Source organism: Hyperolius riggenbachi, chromosome 6 (assembly GCF_040937935.1).
Source record: "Hyperolius riggenbachi isolate aHypRig1 chromosome 6, aHypRig1.pri, whole genome shotgun sequence".
Lineage (NCBI taxonomy): Eukaryota > Metazoa > Chordata > Amphibia > Anura > Hyperoliidae > Hyperolius > Hyperolius riggenbachi.
The window spans coordinates 11421352-11439526 of NC_090651.1; positions in this window are offsets into that span (position 1 = coordinate 11421352).

The following is an 18175-nucleotide window of genomic DNA, read 5'->3' on the forward strand; positions in this document are numbered from 1 at the left end:
TGTGAGCAACATGTCAGCGCAAAATAAAGCAATGTGAGCTACATTTCAGCACAAAATAAACGCAATGTGAGCAACATGTCAGCGCAAAATAAACGCAATGTGAGCAACATTTCAGCACAAAATAAACGCAATGTGAGCAACATGTTAGCACAAAATAAACGCAAATCAAGCAACATTTCAGCACAAAATAAACGCGATGTGAGCAACATTTCAGCACAAAATAAATGCAATGTGTGCAACATTTCAGCACAAAGTAAACGCAATGTGAGCAACATGTCAGCACCAAATAAACGCAATGTGAGCAACATTTCAGCACAAAATAAACACAATGTGAGCAATATTTCAGCACAAAATAAACGCAATGTGGGCAACATTTTTAGCACAAAATAAACTCAATGTGAGCAACATGTCAGCACAAAATAAACGCAATGTGAGCAACATTTCAGCACAAAGTAATCGCAATGTGAGCAACATTTCAGCACAAAATAAACGCAATGGGGGCAACATTTCAGCACAAAATAAACGCAATGTGAGCAACATTTCAGCACAAAATAAACGCAATGTGAGCAACATTTCAGCACAAGATAAACGCAATGGGGCAACATTTCAGCACAAAGTAAACACAAAAGGGGCAACATTTCAGCACAAAATAAACGCAATGTGAGCAACATGTCAGCACAAAATAAACGCAATATGAGCAACATTTCAGCACAAAATAAACACAATGTGAGCAACATGTCAGCACAAAATATACGCAATGTGATCAACATTTCAGCACAAAATAAACACAATGTGAGCAACATTTCAGCACAAAATAAACACAATGTGAGCAAGTAGTAGTAGTAAAAGGTAGTCATGTGTGCCCCCAGATAGTAGTATAAGGTAGTCATGTGTGCCCCCAGATAGTAATATAAGGCAGCCCTGTGTGCCCCCCAGATAGTAGTATAAGGCAGCCATGTGTGCCCCCCAGATAGTAGTAAAAGGTAGTCATGTGTGCCCCCTTGATAGTAGTTTTTAAGGTAGTCATGTGTGCCCCCCAGATAGTAGTAAAAGGTAGTCATGTGTGCCCCCCAGATAGTAGTAAAAGGCAGCCATGTGTGCCCCCCAGATAGTAGTAAAAGGTAGTCATGTGTGCTCCCCAGATAGTAGTAAAAGGTAGCCATGTGTGCCCCCAGATAGTAGTATAAGGCAGCCATGTGTGCCCCCCAGATAGTAGTAAAAGGTAGTCATGTGTGCCCCCCAGATAGTAGTATAAGGTAGCCATGTGTGACCCCAGATAGTAGTATAAGGCAGCCATGTGTGCCCCCCAGATAGTAGTAAAAGGTAGCCATGTGTGCCCCCAGATAGTAGTATAAGGCAGCCATGTGTGCCCCCTAGATAGTAGTAAAAGGTAGTCATGTGTGCCCCCCAGATAGTAGTATAAGGTAGTCATGTGTGCCTCCCAGATAGTAGTAAAAGGTAGTCATGTGTGCCCCCCAGATAGTAGTATAAGGTAGCCATGTGTGACCCCAGATAGTAGTATAAGGTAGTCATGTGTGCCTCCCAGATAGTAGTATAAGGTAGTCATGTGTGCCCCCCAGATAGTAGTATAAGGTAGTCATGTGTGCCCCCCAGATAGTAGTAAAAGGTAGCCATGTGTGACCCCCAGATAGTAGTAAACGTTAGCCATGTGTGCCCCCCCATATAGTAGTATAAGGCAGCCATGGATGTCCCCCAGATAGTAGTAGAAGGTAGTCATGTGTACCCCTCAGATAGTAGTATAAGGTAGCCATGTGTGCCCCCCAAATAGAGAAAGCAGTACCAGAGTGTGGTGAAGTTGTCTCCTCCTGCCACCACATTCCATCTTCCAGTGGTATACCTGAGCTTTCTCTGACTCTTCCTTTGTAGTTCCTGCAGTGAGCAAATATTATCAGGCGAGGTGATGTGTCACAGAAGAAGCGGTCAAAGCCCACATCACACGGCGAAACGATCGTCGCCCATCCTCTGCTCCTCCTTCATCACCACATGTGCCAATAAGGATATATTGAGTGCTGTTTTTATGCCGTTGTTCTTTATATGGAATATGGAATTGGATTAAAGTTTGTAAGTTTTAAAAGAAGATATAGTGCAGTTGCTCCTGGATTCTGTTCTACTGGTTTAAAGACATAGGGGGACACCTGTACAGACCTTAGGTTTCTGGATGATATTATCAAGAATGATTGTTTCAGCCAAGGTAGATCTTTAGAAAGCTTTAGGCGTACCTAAACCGTAGGGTTTCCAAAATTAAAGTAAACTTGAGAAAAGGAGAACAAGAGGATTTTTACCTGAGGCTTCTTCCAGCCCCATGTATCCTGTCAGCTCCCTGCATGTCCTCCCAGTACAATCTGTACTGCTGTCAGTCAGTTTAAAGTTTGAGACTCAGCCGGGCCGCACACTTCTGCCCAGCCATGCGCTGTTCTGAGCCTTGTGCCTTAACAATAGCACTCCCGTGGCCAAGAGAACCATGCATGCCCAGGACGTTCCTGGCCAAAGCTTCTGCAAATGGCCATTGGGAAGTGCAGCACAGTTTGGCTATCGCATAGCGAACTCTGGCTAGCGTCTGTGGCCCCAGCTAATGCGGTGCTTTGGGAATGTGAGCTATGCTATAGCCAAGTGCTGTTCAGCTCTGGTGGTTCGCTTGTAGTAATAACAAGGGATGGTTAGGGATGAGGTTTGTGCTTGGCGTAGGTAGAAAGAGTTGTTAGGTGTGGGTGGGGAGAGGGGAAACAGATAGGCACCCAATATAACAAGTTATAACTCTTTACTAAAGGGAAATATGCAGAGATAAAACATACACCCCATCAGGGAGTGCAGCCTACTTAGAACAGAGAATACAGGAAAACATGATACCATAGAGATCATTGCAGTACTTTATGTTTCACGGTGACATCTTGTGGCTGCTTTGCTATACTGCAGTTTAAGTAATTCTGTTGATACTGCCAACAGGTAAGGTCATTGTTAGGCATAGGTAGCAGGGGGAGTTAGTGTTAGGTAAGTGGGAGGTTAGTGTTAGGCATAGGTAGTAGGGGGGTTAGTGTTAGGGATAGGTAAGTGTTCAAAATAGGTAGTAGGGGAAGTGTTAGGGGTGCAAACAAACATCATTTATATTATGCTCTTTTCATGGCAGACTCAAAGCACCAGAGCTGCAGCCACTAGCTGAAGGCTGCTAGGCAGTAGCAGTGTTAGGGAGTCTTGCCCAAGGTCTCCTCACTAAATAGGTCCTGGATTACTGAACACAAAGAGCTGAGATTTGAACCCAGGTCTCCTGTGTCAGAGGCAGAGCCCTTAACCAGTACACTATAAGGGAGAGTTTAGTTTAGGCATAGGTAGTAGGGGGAGTTAGGCTTAACACACACCATACAATCTTGGTTGTTCAATCTTACCACTTTCATGTAGTATAAGAGCTTATCCAATCAATCATTCAAGGTATTTTCAATCTGTTGGCCCTTATACTACATAGATTTGGTAAATCTGTACAACCAAGATTGTATGGTGTGTGTTGAGCTTTAGTGTTATAGGTAGTGTTATAGGTAGAAATAAGTAGTGGGGGGGTGGAGTTAGTGTTAGAGTTTGGTAAGGAGGAGGTTCGTTTTAGGAATAGGTTGTGGTGAAGAGTGAGTTCTAGGTAACTTTGATGATACTCTACTATGGGCAGTAATTAGTCCCCTTTATTTAATGTACGCCCAGTACATAAATTTTGAAAGACCACCGGTGTGCTTTAAAGAGAAACCGTGACTAAGAACTGAACTTCATCCCACTCAGTAGCTGATACCCCCTTTCCCATGAGAAATCTATTCCTTTTCCCAAACGGATCATCAGGGGGCGCTGTACGACTGATATTGTGGTGAAAACCCTCTGACAGGAAACTGTGAGGACCATGGTCCTGGCAGTTTCCTGTCTGTGAACCTCATTGCATTGTGGGAAATAGCTGTTTCCAACTGCCAAAAAAGCAAGCATCAGCTACATCACCTTCCAGCAGTAAAAATGTCACCATGTGATAAATGTCCGAATGTAAATCAGGGAGAGGAAAGATTGTACAGATTGTACAGTGGGCAAACACTGAGAATCATTTATACATAATTATTGTAAAAATGAAGCACTTTTTTTATTACATTATTTTCACTGGAGTTCCTCTTTAACCTTCCTGGCGGTAAGACCGAGCTGAGCTCGGGCTATGCCGCCGGAAGGCACCGCTCAGGCCCCGCTGGGCCGATTTGCATAATTTTTTTTTTTTTGCTACACGCAGCTAGCACTTTGCTAGCTGCATGTGCAATCTGATCCGCCGCCGCTCCTCGCCGATCCGCCGCTATCCGTCGCGCGCTGCCCCCCAGACCCCGTGCGCTGCCTGGCCAATCAGTGCCAGGCAGCACTGAGGGGTGGATCGGAGTCCCCTTTGACGTCACGACGTTGAGGACGTCGGTGACGTCATCCCGCCCATCGCCATGGCGGCGGGGGAAGCCCTCCAGGAGATCCCGTTCTTTGGGGCTGGGGGATGCCGCTGAGCAGCGGCTATCATGTAGCGAGACCTTGTCTCGCTACATGATACAAAAAAAAAAAAAAAACCGTCTGTGCTGCCCCCTGGCGGATTTTAATAAACCGCCAGGAGGGTTAATACACACCTGACTTATTCCCTGCACTGCAGTCGAGTACTTCATTCAGAGATGTGACAGATGGCTACTATAACAAGCTCCGATGACCTATGAGGTGCCCAGGAATATATATATGTTGTCTAGACATATATTTAGGAGTGATGCACCATGTGAGCTCAGTGACACAGAAATAGAACGGTCCTATGTACTCTATATAAAGTCTGCGGCCCCTGCAGTGCGCTGGGAATAATACAAATTACATGTTTTCTGGATATATTTAGGCGTGACCAATCATGTGAGCTCAACACCCAGAAATAGAACGCTCTCGTGTAAGGCACCGAAAAGAACAATCGCAGCAGTGCCTTACTCTGTATATTTAGAACAGGAATTAGACTAGAACTGAACTTATATCAGCCCTTTACTATGGAAGCTGCCTACAGAGCAGAGTTGTCAAGACAGCTGCAGGAACAACTGGAGTAAAGAGGGCGTGGCTGTGCGGTGTGACCAATCAGGATCCTTTATTTATTCAACAACTGTAGCTGATCTGTTGGGTTTTTTTCTGAACTTTTTAATTAAATATTTTTCTTTTTAACCTGAACATGTTTTATTATTAGCTGAAAATTTAAGCATAAGGACCAGTTCACACAGCCTTCCCGCTGCATCTCCGTTAAGCGTGCAGAAAAGCATTTGACAGCTTTAGGTGGCTTTCAGCCGTGAGCGGTGTTTACACGGCCGCAAGGAGACGTGGAGGAGGGGTTAATTTCAGGGTCGGATCAAACATCGGGAAAAATAGGGATAAAAATATGGCATTTGAGCAAATAATGGTAAACGGCAGGAAACAATGGTGCTTGAATTGGCAGTACTTAAAGCGGATCCGAGATGAAAAACTAACTATAACAAGTAACTTGTCTATATACGTTACCTAAAGTTTAGATAGTTTACACAGCAAATCTAGCTGCAAACAGCTTTAATAGAATATGATTGATTATTCCTGTGATACAATGACAGCAGCCATGTTGTTTGTAAACATTACACAGAGGCAGGCTTATCTGCTTCTTGAGGAAAAAAAAACTAATCCCCCCTCCGAAATCTCTGGCTAGAGATACCTCCTCCTCCTCCTGCCCAGACGGAGCTCCCATGAGCCCTTGCTACTGTCTGAAAGTGCCAAGGCTCTCTGAAAACCTGTGGGCGAGGCTTGTTTAGTTTATAGGGAATTAGAGTATTAAAACAAAAACAAAAAAGTATTTGGCTTGAGGAATACGAGAAGGTAGGAGGCGCCCTTAGAGGTACTTAGTGGTCAGGCTTACATTGGGGTGTGCCAATGATTATACTGATTGTTGTGTAAAACCACACCAATACTCGTAGCGATCTATGTATTGTTTCTAAGTGATGTACGTATTGATATAAGACAATTATTGATACAAAAATTGGAATGATCCTACCTTAATAAGTAGTCAAATCCGTTAGTATAAAATTTTTTTGAATTTATTGTAGCACTTAAAATGACAACGCGTTTCGCGGCTAACACCGCTTCATCAGGTCGTATGTTGTGCCTTAAAAAAGAACAGGAGACAAGGCACTAAGACAGAGGAACATTACATAATATACAATCTGCATTAAAAGGTGTACGGAATTCGTAACCAATAAAAACATTCTTTAAAAGTGAATTTATAATGAAATCTTAAAAACATGCATCAATTCAAATGTATGCATCAGTATATCTCACATTGCAGTGTGACATTAACATAATGCATCCATCAGAGTAAGGACATAGGTATTCCGCATATTCCCCCCTGTGTGGTTTTATAAAGTGTGACGGCCAGCATCACACAGTCAGAATGAGTGTAAACACCAATGGTCTAAGTACTCTGGGGAGCATCAAGGCAGGGGGGAGGACAAAGGAAGGAGGGAAAAGAGGAGAGACATATACGAATATGCCCAAATGTGAGTTTTGTAGGGGGAATATCCCATATATACATATTTTACATATTTACATATTTTAGTCCAAGTCTAAAGGTGGAGGAGTGTTTCTAATTGGGAGTGATACAACGAGTACTTGAATAGAACAGAGATTGCTAAAAGAATCGTCCCACTCCTGGTGGGTCTGAGTTTAGGTGTAGGAGCATATATAAGAGAGGCTTACCTTTCTCGAACACACCTCTGAGCTTGGGCGCCTGTGTGCGCCGCCATCCCCGCTCACGCTTTAAGTGAGAGAGCATTTCCGCATCCGTGGACGGGCGGAGGGAGGCGTGGTGAGCCGCGTCATCGCGCCTCTTGCGTACTGAAGGGGGCATGAGGACAATGTATAACCTCGCCTCTAGGAGGGGAGGAGGCGTGGCCAGTAGTGCTCTCTCGCTAACAGTGAGGGCGCGCTGCACGTAATGTTTTAGTGTCTGCCGTGTCCCCTAGGCAACGGGGGGGGCATGGCTTTATCCCATAGCTGTGTCGGCCATTTTCTCGAAGCCAGTCGGCTCGGTGGCCATAAGTATATAAAGGAATATTAGATCTATTTGTATGTACACGTATTCCTCTGGATCAGGGTAAGACGGCCCATAAATGGGGAGACCTAGAATTGGTAGATATAATGCGAAATTCCCATAATATTAAATCAACAGATAAAATGTATTACAGATATCACAGACTTTTCATCAATACCCGCAGTATGTCAAAGTTATCACAGACATGTATGTAAACATATGCACATAAGTGGGGAGACCTAGAGTTGGTGAACATCATGAAAAAGTCCCAATAGCATTAGATCAGTGTATTGTATCAAGACTTAGTGTGTTAATCAATACACGCAGTCTATCACAGTTATTGCAGACATATATATAGACATATGCCTAATCCCATATGTGGGGAGACCTGGAGTTGGAAAACATAGTGCAAAGAATCCCAATAGCATTAGATCAGCAGACCTAGTCTATTGCAGATACCACAGACGTTACATAAATACACAGTGTATCATAGCTATTGCAAACATATATGTAACCATATGCACAACCCCATATTGAGATATATTTTAGATGTGCATATGTGGAAGACAGGATTAGTGTCTCACCGTTACCCCGAACAGATATGCATATGCATAATCTCCTATTTAGGTATGTTAGAGAGGTGCATGTGTATAGAAATTCCCATGTTCCTACCCATGGGACTGTCTCATGGTAAAATTAAGCAGTATGTTTGGCTGTTAGACAGCGCGTTCCTATGGCTATATGGATGTCCCCATTTTATTGAAATAAACATATATTGGATCCACCTGTATGTTCTCTTGCCCCTACTGGTGTGGGGCTCTTGGTGACGTGCTATCCCGATTAGGCAATGCACAGGATAAAGTGAAGGGGAAGAGGTTAAATGTCACGGGATTACTTCTTCCCTGTATCTCTCTAGATGGGACGGGGTGGTTTGATTTGGAGGGAGGGGAGGTTTATTTAGAGGGGGGGGGGGGGGAAGGGATACGGACCGCGGAAGGAAGGGAAGGGGGAGGGAAAGGGAGGGGCGGACGGGGAGGAGACGGTGGTTGGGGGTAGGGTGGGTGGGGGGGGTCAGGGAAAATTAGCAGGGAGGGGCTGGGTTTCTTTGGTGGGCGGGACTCTCCCGATATCCTGCTAGTGGTAGCTAGCAGTGTATTGTTGACTTTTTACACATTTTTGTGTGTCTACCTTTCTTGATACCCCTTGAGGGCCTGTTGTCTACAGATTAGAACAGATTATTCGTGGGGGGGGGGGGGTAAGGAAGGGGAAATGGGGCAGGGAGGAGAAGGGGGGGGGAGGGGATTAGGAAGGGGCTATGGAGGGGAGGGGGGGGGGGTTTAGGGGGGGCAAATATCTGTACCCTGGGGACAGGGTTAGCACATAGGACTTGTATCTTTCACTCGGAATATAGATTAGAGATTATAGATTGTGCTCCAGACATATGTTCAGTCCATCTGGCTGTAGGGTGTTCAGTTTGTATATCCAGAACATCTCCCTACTCTTCAGTTTACTCATGCGATTCTTCATGGATTCTGAGATATGTTCGATGGGACAAACTTGGGTTCCTTCTACTTGTTGGTTATGGAATGTTTTGTAGTGTCTTGAAAGTCCATGTTTCAAATATCCATTCGTGATGTTTCGTCTGTGTTGGCCCCACCGGGTACGAAAGGGTTGAGTGGTGCGGCCTACGTACTGTATGCCGCAGGGGCAGGTGATCAAATATATCACATGGCTTGTTGCACAGTCCATGTTTTGTCTGATGGTATATATTTCTCCTGTTGTGCTTGATTGGAAGTTGCTTGTGTTTGAAATAATCGATTTGCAGCAAAGGCACCTTGGCTGTTGGCAACGTGTAATTTGGCCCTAGTGGCTGTTGGGGTTTCCCTCCCTGGCTCCTTGGTCTACCTCTCGTAAGGTGCTAGGTGCTAGCCTGTTTTTGAGGGTCCTTGCCCTCCGGAAGATGCATCTTGGTTTACTGGACAGATTTGTTTTAAGCATTGGGTCTCTTTGTATTAGAGGCCAATGTTTCTTCAGGATGTCATTTATTTGTTTGTGTTGGTTGGAATAACGAGTGATAAAGTTGACCTCTTTGCTTCCATCTTTAGGTTTGGCTCTTGGTTTTTTAGTTTCAAGTAGGGTATCCCTCGATGTCATTCTCGCTTTCTTCCTTGCCTCTGTCGTTAGCTTCTTAGGGAATCTCCTTTCTTTGAACTTGCCCATCAGCACTTTTGATTGTGTATCGAACGTCCCTAAGTCACTACAGTTTTTTCGAATCCTGAGGAACTGTCCGTATGGAATATTTTCTCTCCATGGTTTGTAGTGAGAGCTTTTAAAGTCTATGTATGAATTAGCATCTACGGTTTTGAAGTGGTTTTTTGATTTTATGGTGTTTCCCTCATGGTAAAGTGTGAGATCCAGATAGTCTATTTCTTCCTTGTCATAATTATGTGTGAATGAAATTCCCCAGTCGTTATCGTTCATGTATTTGTGGAACTCTTCGATGGATTTGCGATCTCCATCCCATATGAGGATTAAATCATCTATATACCGTTTGTAAAAGATAATGTTTGTTTCGAAGGGGTTTCCTTGGGAGAGTAGTAGTTCTTCTAGACGTCCCATTGTGAGGTTGGCATAGCTGGGTGCGAAATTCGCCCCCATAGCGGTACCCCGCTTCTGGAGGTAGGTAGTTTCTTGGAATGTAAAGCTGTTATGGGTAAGTACGAATGTGATGGCCTGGATTAGAAAATATTTTTGTTTCTTGGGTAGTTTGTGTTCTTGTTCGAGATAATGCCATACAGCTCTAAGTCCTATATGATGGTGGATGTTTGAGTATAGGGCTGAGACATCTAGGGTTAACCAGTGGTATCCCTCACGCCATTCAGTGTTCTTCAGTAGATTGAGTAAATGTGTGGAGTCTTTCAGATGAGATGGGAGGTTTTTCACTAGTGGTTGCAGGTGTACGTCTATTAGTTCTGAAAGGTGGGATGTGATGGAATCTATGCCTGCTATAATCGGACGTCCTGGTGGATTGGATACTGACTTGTGTATTTTAGGAAGGTGATAGAAATGTGCCTGTACGGGGTCTCGTATCTGAATATATTCTTTTTCTGCTTTGGTGATTATTCCTTCTTCTAGGGCCCACTTTAGTAGAGTCTTTAGTACTTCCGAGTGATCTCGCGTTGGGTCCCCTTGGAGTATATCATAGTAGTCTTTGTCGTCTAGAATTCTGTGGGCTTCCTTAACCTCCTTGCCGGTTTTCCCGACCTGAGCTCGGGGTAGAAAAAAGAAGCTATTAGCGGTGATCCCGAGCTCAGGTCGGGGTAGGCATTGCAGAGCTTACTTGTAGTTGTGGAGTCCCGCGCGCGATCTCGCTGCGCAGCGGGACTCCAGCCTCTCTCCCCGGCAGTGTGGGGTCTTTCCCTGGTCGCCGGGATCCCCCATGTCCCCGCTATTCTTCCGGGGACCCGGCAGCCAGTTGGAGCAGCGCAGCCGTGGTGGTGGCAGCAGAGCGGTGATGGCAGCGTGACGTCATCGGGGGCGGGGCTAACATTGAAAACGAACTTCTCTATATTAGAGAAATATAGAGAAGTTCGTTTATATGTATATTAGCGCCATCTTGTGGGCAAAGAGAAAACTGCAGCCCAGGAAGGTAAATTTTTTTTTATTTTGCTGCAGATCTCCCTGCCAGAATTATTTTTTTCAGGTTTTAGGGTCTGAAAGAGTGAAAAAAAATTGCACCGCTTTTAGACCCTAAAATCTGGAAAGAATCAGACCGCCAAGGAGGTTAATGTAATCCTTCCTATTCCGTCACCAAGAGCCCCACACCAGTAGGGGCAAGAGAACATACAGGTGGATCCAATATATGTTTATTTCAATAAAATAGGGACATCCATATAGCCATAGGAACGCGCTGTCTAACAGCCAAACATACTGCTTAATTTTACCATGAGACAGTCCCATGGGTAGGAACATGGGAATTTCTATACACATGCACCTCTCTAACATACCTAAATAGGAGATTATGCATATGCATATCTGTTCGGGGTAACGGTGAGACACTAATCCTGTCTTCCACATATGCACATCTAAAATATATCTCAATATGGGGTTGTGCATATGGTTACATATATGTTTGCGATAGCTATGATACACTGTGTATTTATGTAGCGTCTGTGGTATCTGCAATAGACTAGGTCTGCTGATCTAATGCTATTGGGATTCTTTGCACTATGTTTTCCAACTCCAGGTCTCCCCACATATGGGGTTAGGCATATGTCTATATATATGTCTGCAATAACTGTGATAGACTGCGTGTATTGATTAACACACTAAGTCTTGATACAATACACTGATCTAATGCTATTGGGACTTTTTCATGATGTTCACCAACTCTAGGTCTCCCCACTTATGTGCATATGTTTACATACATGTCTGTGATAACTTTGACATACTGCGGGTATTGATGAAAAGTCTGTGATATCTGTAATACATTTTATCTGTTGATTTAATATTATGGGAATTTCGCATTATATCTACCAATTCTAGGTCTCCCCATTTATGGGCCGTCTTACCCTGATCCAGAGGAATACGTGTACATACAAATAGATCTAATATTCCTTTATATACTTATGGCCACCGAGCCGACTGGCTTCGAGAAAATGGCCGACACAGCTATGGGATAAAGCCGTGCCCCCCCGTTGCCTAGGGGACACGGCAGACACTAAAACATTACGTGCAGCGCGCCCTCACTGTTAGCGAGAGAGCACCACTGGCCACGCCTCCTCCCCTCCTAGAGGCGAGGTTATACATTGTCCTCATGCCCCCTTCAGTACGCAAGAGGCGCGATGACGCGGCTCACCACGCCTCCCTCCGCCCGTCCACGGATGCGGAAATGCTCTCTCACTTAAAGCGTGAGCGGGGATGGCGGCGCACACAGGCGCCCAAGCTCAGAGGTGTGTTCGAGAAAGGTAAGCCTCTCTTATATATGCTCCTACACCTAAACTCAGACCCACCAGGAGTGGGACGATTCTTTTAGCAATCTCTGTTCTATTCAAGTACTCGTTGTATCACTCCCAATTAGAAACACTCCTCCACCTTTAGACTTGGACTAAAATATGTAAATATGTAAAATATGTATATATGGGATATTCCCCCTACAAAACTCACATTTGGGCATATTCGTATATGTCTCTCCTTTTTTCCCTCCTTCCTTTGTCCTCCCCCCTGCCTTGATGCTCCCCAGAGTACTTAGACCATTGGTGTTTACACTCATCCTGACTGTGTGATGCTGGCCGTCACACTTTATAAAACCACACAGGGGGGAATATGCGGAATACCTATGTCCTTACTCTGATGGATGCATTATGTTAATGTCACACTGCAATGTGAGATATACTGATGCATACATTTGAATTGATGCATGTTTTTAAGATTTCATTATAAATTCACTTTTAAAGAATGTTTTTATTGGTTACGAATTCCGTACACCTTTTAATGCAGATTGTATATTATGTAATGTTCCTCTGTCTTAGTGCCTTGTCTCCTGTTCTTTTTTAAGGCACAACATACGACCTGATGAAGCGGTGTTAGCCGCGAAACGCGTTGTCATTTTAAGTGCTACAATAAATTCAAAAAATTTTTATACTAACGGATTTGACTACTTATTAAGGTAGGATCATTCCAATTTTTGTATCAATAATTGTCTTATATCAATACGTACATCACTTAGAAACAATACATAGATCGCTACGAGTATTGGTGTGGTTTTACACAACAATCAGTATAATCATTGGCACACCCCAATGTAAGCCTGACCACTAAGTACCTCTAAGGGCGCCTCCTACCCTCTCGTACTGCAAACTTCCCCTGGAATCAGGGGCCACCACCTTGGCAGGTGGTATCGTTTTGAAGGAGCTGCGACCACCGACCGTACATCACAAGGCCGAGTGGGTACGGTACTTCCCCACATGCGAGATAGATTGGTTGCCTTGTGTGCAACCCAGCTTTGTGAGTATATATAATCTCTTCCTACTAATTACAATATCTCTCCGTGAGATACTACACCAGATTGGGCTCCCGGTGTCTTCCCGTCCTTTTCTCTATCCTTTAGTATACACATTGGCTTGAGGAATGCCCTATAAACTATAGGAAAGGAACACAATTATGCAATGAGTAAAAGTTCATCTCGGATCCACTTTAAATGATGAGTGCTGCAGCCGGTGGTAACTGATGTGCAAGCATCCGTGTAAACTGGCCCTTAATCTCCTCAGCGGTAGGCTCGGGCTTGAAATCTGCAGCTCAGAGCGGTAAGGAATCATCATTCAGTAAATGTGAACAATGCATAATTACCTTGAGATTAGTTTCGGTTATTCAAATCGCATCGAAAGATTGCATTTGGTGAAAAAATGGTACTGTTAATGGGCACCTTTATGCTAACTACACACAATGCAATTTCCTGTCCAATTAAAGGGAACCAAAAGATTATTTTTATCATGTCTGATGTGCTCCCGTTTGATAACAGGTTCAATTCTGTGAAGTTATCATGGGAAACCCGATCCTGTTGTCGACCGGGAGCTGCTTGAACATGTACACAGTACCTCCTAATCGACACTTAACCACTTTACCCCCGCCCGTATGGATTTCTCCGTCCTTTTTTCCATCCTTTAACCCCCAGGGACGGAGAAATCCTTACTTTCCGCGCTCCCGCCGCTGTCCGCGCTCCCGCTCGTAAACACGCCGCCGCCCGCTCGCCCGGAGATCAATGAACGGGAAAATCCATTGCCGTTCGTTGATCTAAGCCCCGCAATGATCCGCTGCTCTCCGATGGGCAGCGCGATCATTGTGAAAAAAAAAAAAAAACACTCACAGCCTCCTAGTACTTCCTGCGAGCGTCCGGAAGGACGCTCGCAGGTCGCAATAAACAAAAAGTTACTGTTGCCATCTTGTGGCCAAATAGTAAAACTACACCCTAAGCATTTTTTACATATAAATAAATTAGTGTTACACAAAAAATTAACTCATTATCTCCCACACTCCCCATTTTTTTTTTTTTGGTAATTAAAAAAAAATTAAAAAATTTACAATTAAAAAAAAATACATAACTAGTTACCTTAGGGACTGAACTTTTTAAATATTTATGTCAAGAGGGTATAACACTGTTACTTTATAAACTATGGGCTTGTAATTAGGGATGGACGCAAAACTGAAAAAAATGCACCTTTATTTCCAAATAAAATATTGGCGCCAAACATTGTGATAGGGACATAATTTAAACGGTTTTATAACCGGGACAAATAGGCAAATAAATTTCATGGGTTTTAATTACAGTAGCATGCATTATTTAAAAACTATAATGGCCGAAAACTGAAAAATAATTAATTTTTTTCCCACATTTTTCCTATTTTCCCATTAAAACACATTTAGAATAAAATAATTCTTGGCATAATGTCCCACCTAAAGAAAGCCTAATTGGTGGCGGAAAAAATAAGATATAGTTCATTTCATTGTGATAAGTAATGATAAAGTTATAGACGAATGAATGGAAGGAGCGCTGAAAGGTGAAAATTGCTCTGGTGCTCAGGGGGTAAAACCCCTCAGTGGTGAAGTGGTTAAAGAAAACCTGAACTGAACATTAAAAGTCAAAATAAGCATACACAAGTCATACTTACCTTCCATGTAGTCTACTCCTCAGTGTCTTTCTCCTGATCCGTGTCCTGTTTGTTCACTGTGATCAAGGGAATTTTCCGTCCTCCATTTTGAAAATGGTCATTACCCATAACAGCTTTCTGGTCAGCACACAGTAAAACTGTAACATCACCCACTTGAGCCATAGGAAAACATGGACATTACCGGGTACATCAGTTTTCCACTCAGCTATAACTGACAGCAACTGATATTTTACAGACAGCAACTGGTATATTTCAGATCTGACAAAATATTGTCAGAACTGGAAGGGATTATTGTCAGAAGAGAATGGTGAGCTTCTGAGAGGAACTGATGGCAAGGTAACTATGAAATGTTCATTTGAAGTTACCTCATGTGTTTGTTTTAAATATTTTTACTCAGTACAGGTTCTCTTTAATCCACGCCCCTGATCAAGCCCTCGTCACGCATGCCATAAAGATTTCATAAGAAAAATGCATTGTTTTATCATTCAAACCACACTGGTCCTTTATATCCTGGCTCATTTTCCTTCATAGTAACATTTTATAATTACTAATATATCAATTTAGAGGATGGGAATAAAGTTTAGAGTCAAACACATTTTTAGTAGAGAAATATATACCGTATATACTCGCAAGCAAGCCGAATTTTTCACCCCCCAAAAGTGGCCCAAAAGTTGGGGGGTCGTCTTGCTTGCGAGTCATGTGGTTGTATGGGTAGGTAGGTGGGTAGGTAGGTAGTGCCCCTCTCCGCTCCCCCCGTGGCCGCCGCTGCTATTACCTTAGGCGGCGCCGCTTCCGCTATCCCCGTCCTGCTCCGGTAACTAATTCACAGCAGCACGCCCCTCGACGGCTGCTGCTATGACGGAGGAAACCATAGAGAGCGGTTCCCATAGTAACGGCATCGCCGCTACAGGAAGCCGCTCTCTATGGTTTCCTCCGTCATCTCAGCAGCAGCCGACGAGGGGCGCGCTGCTGTGAATTAGTTACCGGAGCAGGACGGGGATAGAGGAAGCGCCGCCGCCTAAGGTAATAGCAGCGGCGGCCGCGGGGGGAGCGGCACTAACTACCTACCCACCCACCTACCCATACTGGGACTATACTAATACTGGGCACTATGCTAGCTATACTGGGGCACTATACTAATACTTGGCACTATGCTAGCTATATTGGGGCACTATACTAGCTATACTGGACACTATACTAGCCATACTGGGCACTATCCTAGCCATACTGGGCACTATCCTAGCCATACTGGGCACTATACTAGCCATACTGGGCACTATACTAGCTATACTGGGACACTATACTAGCTATACTGGGCACTTTACTAGCTATACTGGGGGACTACCTACCCATACTGGGCACTTTACTAGCTATACTGGGCACTATACTAGCTATACTGGGACACACTGGGGGGGATCACGCGGCCAGCATTTCCTACCCCCGGCTTATATGGGGGTCAATCATGGTTTCCTGGTTTTTCAGGTAAAAGTTGGGGGGGGGGGGTCCTGAAAGAGGGACAAATGAGAAGGATAGACAGACAGAGGGACAGTTGGGAGCTATGTTGTTTATGAAGGCAATCGATAAGAAATGATTATTTGGTCGATTGCTTAATAAGATAAAATCGAGTTGGATTTCGAATTTGAAGGAAGCATCGTTCAGTAAATGTGAACAATCGATAATTACCTTCAGATTAGTTTTGACCATTCAAATTGCATCGAAAGTGAAAAAATTGTACCGTTAATGGCAGGGCTGTGGAGTCGGTAGAAAAATCCACCGACTCCGACTCCTAAGGTTAGGATTCCACCGACTCCTCTAATTTGCATATTACAGTTTTGTTGATTGAAAGTATGTAACATGAAATTCTTAACTGCCAACGCTTAGGAATTTTAAAATACAACTGAAGTGAGAGGGATATAGAGGCTGCCATATTTATTCCCTTTTAAACAATACCAGTTACCTGGCTAGCCGACTGATCTTCTGCCTCTAATATCTGCCTCTAGTCCTTGGTAAGAGTACTTGTAGAAGACAGGAACAAAGAACATCTATCAGGCCCTAGGCAATGTGACTGTGGGTACATGTAAGAGTGATGTGCAGGTACTCTGCAGGGGAATAAGGAGATTCTTCCTCTATTACACATTCTTCATGCAAAATCTGAACATCTATCAGGCCCTAGGCAATATAGCTGTGGGTACATGTAAGAGTGATGTGCGGGTACTCTGCAGGGGAATGAGGAGATTCTTCCTCTATTACACATTCTTCATGTACAATCTGAACATCTATCAGGCCCTAGGCAATGTAACTGTGGGTACATGTAAGAGTGATGTGCAGGTACTCTGCAGGGGAATGAGGAGATTCTTCCTCTATTACACATTCTTCATGTACAATCTGAACATCTATCAGGCCCTAGGCAATGTAACTGTGGGTACATGTAAGAGTGATGTGCAGGTACTCTGCAGAGGAATAAGGGGATTCTTCCTCTATTACACATTCTTCATGCAAAATCTGAACATCTATCAGGCCCTAGGCAATGTAACTGTGGGTACATGTAAGAGTGATGTGCAGGTACTCTGCAGGAGAATGTGGCGATTATTCCTCTATTACACATTCTTCATGCACAATCTGAACCAGGTTTATGGGTGATAGACAACACCTCTGTGTTCAATGTGCACAACATTCTCAGTGGATTCCCAGCAGCTCTGTGGGGAGTGCATATGTGGAGTATAGTACTACTGTGTAACAAAGTGAACCTGAGACAGATGAAATTAAAGTTTTATACATACCTGGGGCTTCCTCCAGCCCCCTTCAGGCTAATCAGTCCCTCGCTGTCCTCCTCCACCACCTCGATCTTCTGCTATGAATCCAGGTACTTGAGCCAGTCTGGCGTAGTGCGCATGCACACACTCCGTCGGACTGCGCTGACTGGTTGAATTACCGGGACTCATAGCAGAAGATCCAGGTGGTGGAGGAGGACAGCAACTGGATTAGCCTGAATATATATAAAAGATTCCTGTGTATACATCATTTATACTGTACAGTCACAATCAGATATATATATATCTGACTTTTAACCATTTCTGCCGCCCGGCTGCTCTGCTGTGCTCCCGCACGCGTGCCCCCGGGGTGTCCCCCGTTAGCCCTGGGATCAGTGAACAGGAACATGGTTCCCGATCACCGTTCCCTGTCCCCCGCAGAAAAACCGAAGCGCTCTCACAAGAGGCTTCAGTTCTTCTGCCCGGAAAAATTTCACATCCCCCTTGTCAGGGGCGTATCTGGGTAATATAGAGCCTATGGCAAACACTGAAACTGTGCCCCCGCCACCCCCCCCCCCCCCCATCAGAGCCCCCTTTCCCTCTGAAAAAACAGCATCCTTTCTCGCAGGCATGTGTTATGGTTGTCTGTGTTTTCTGGCTGGGGATATTGCTGA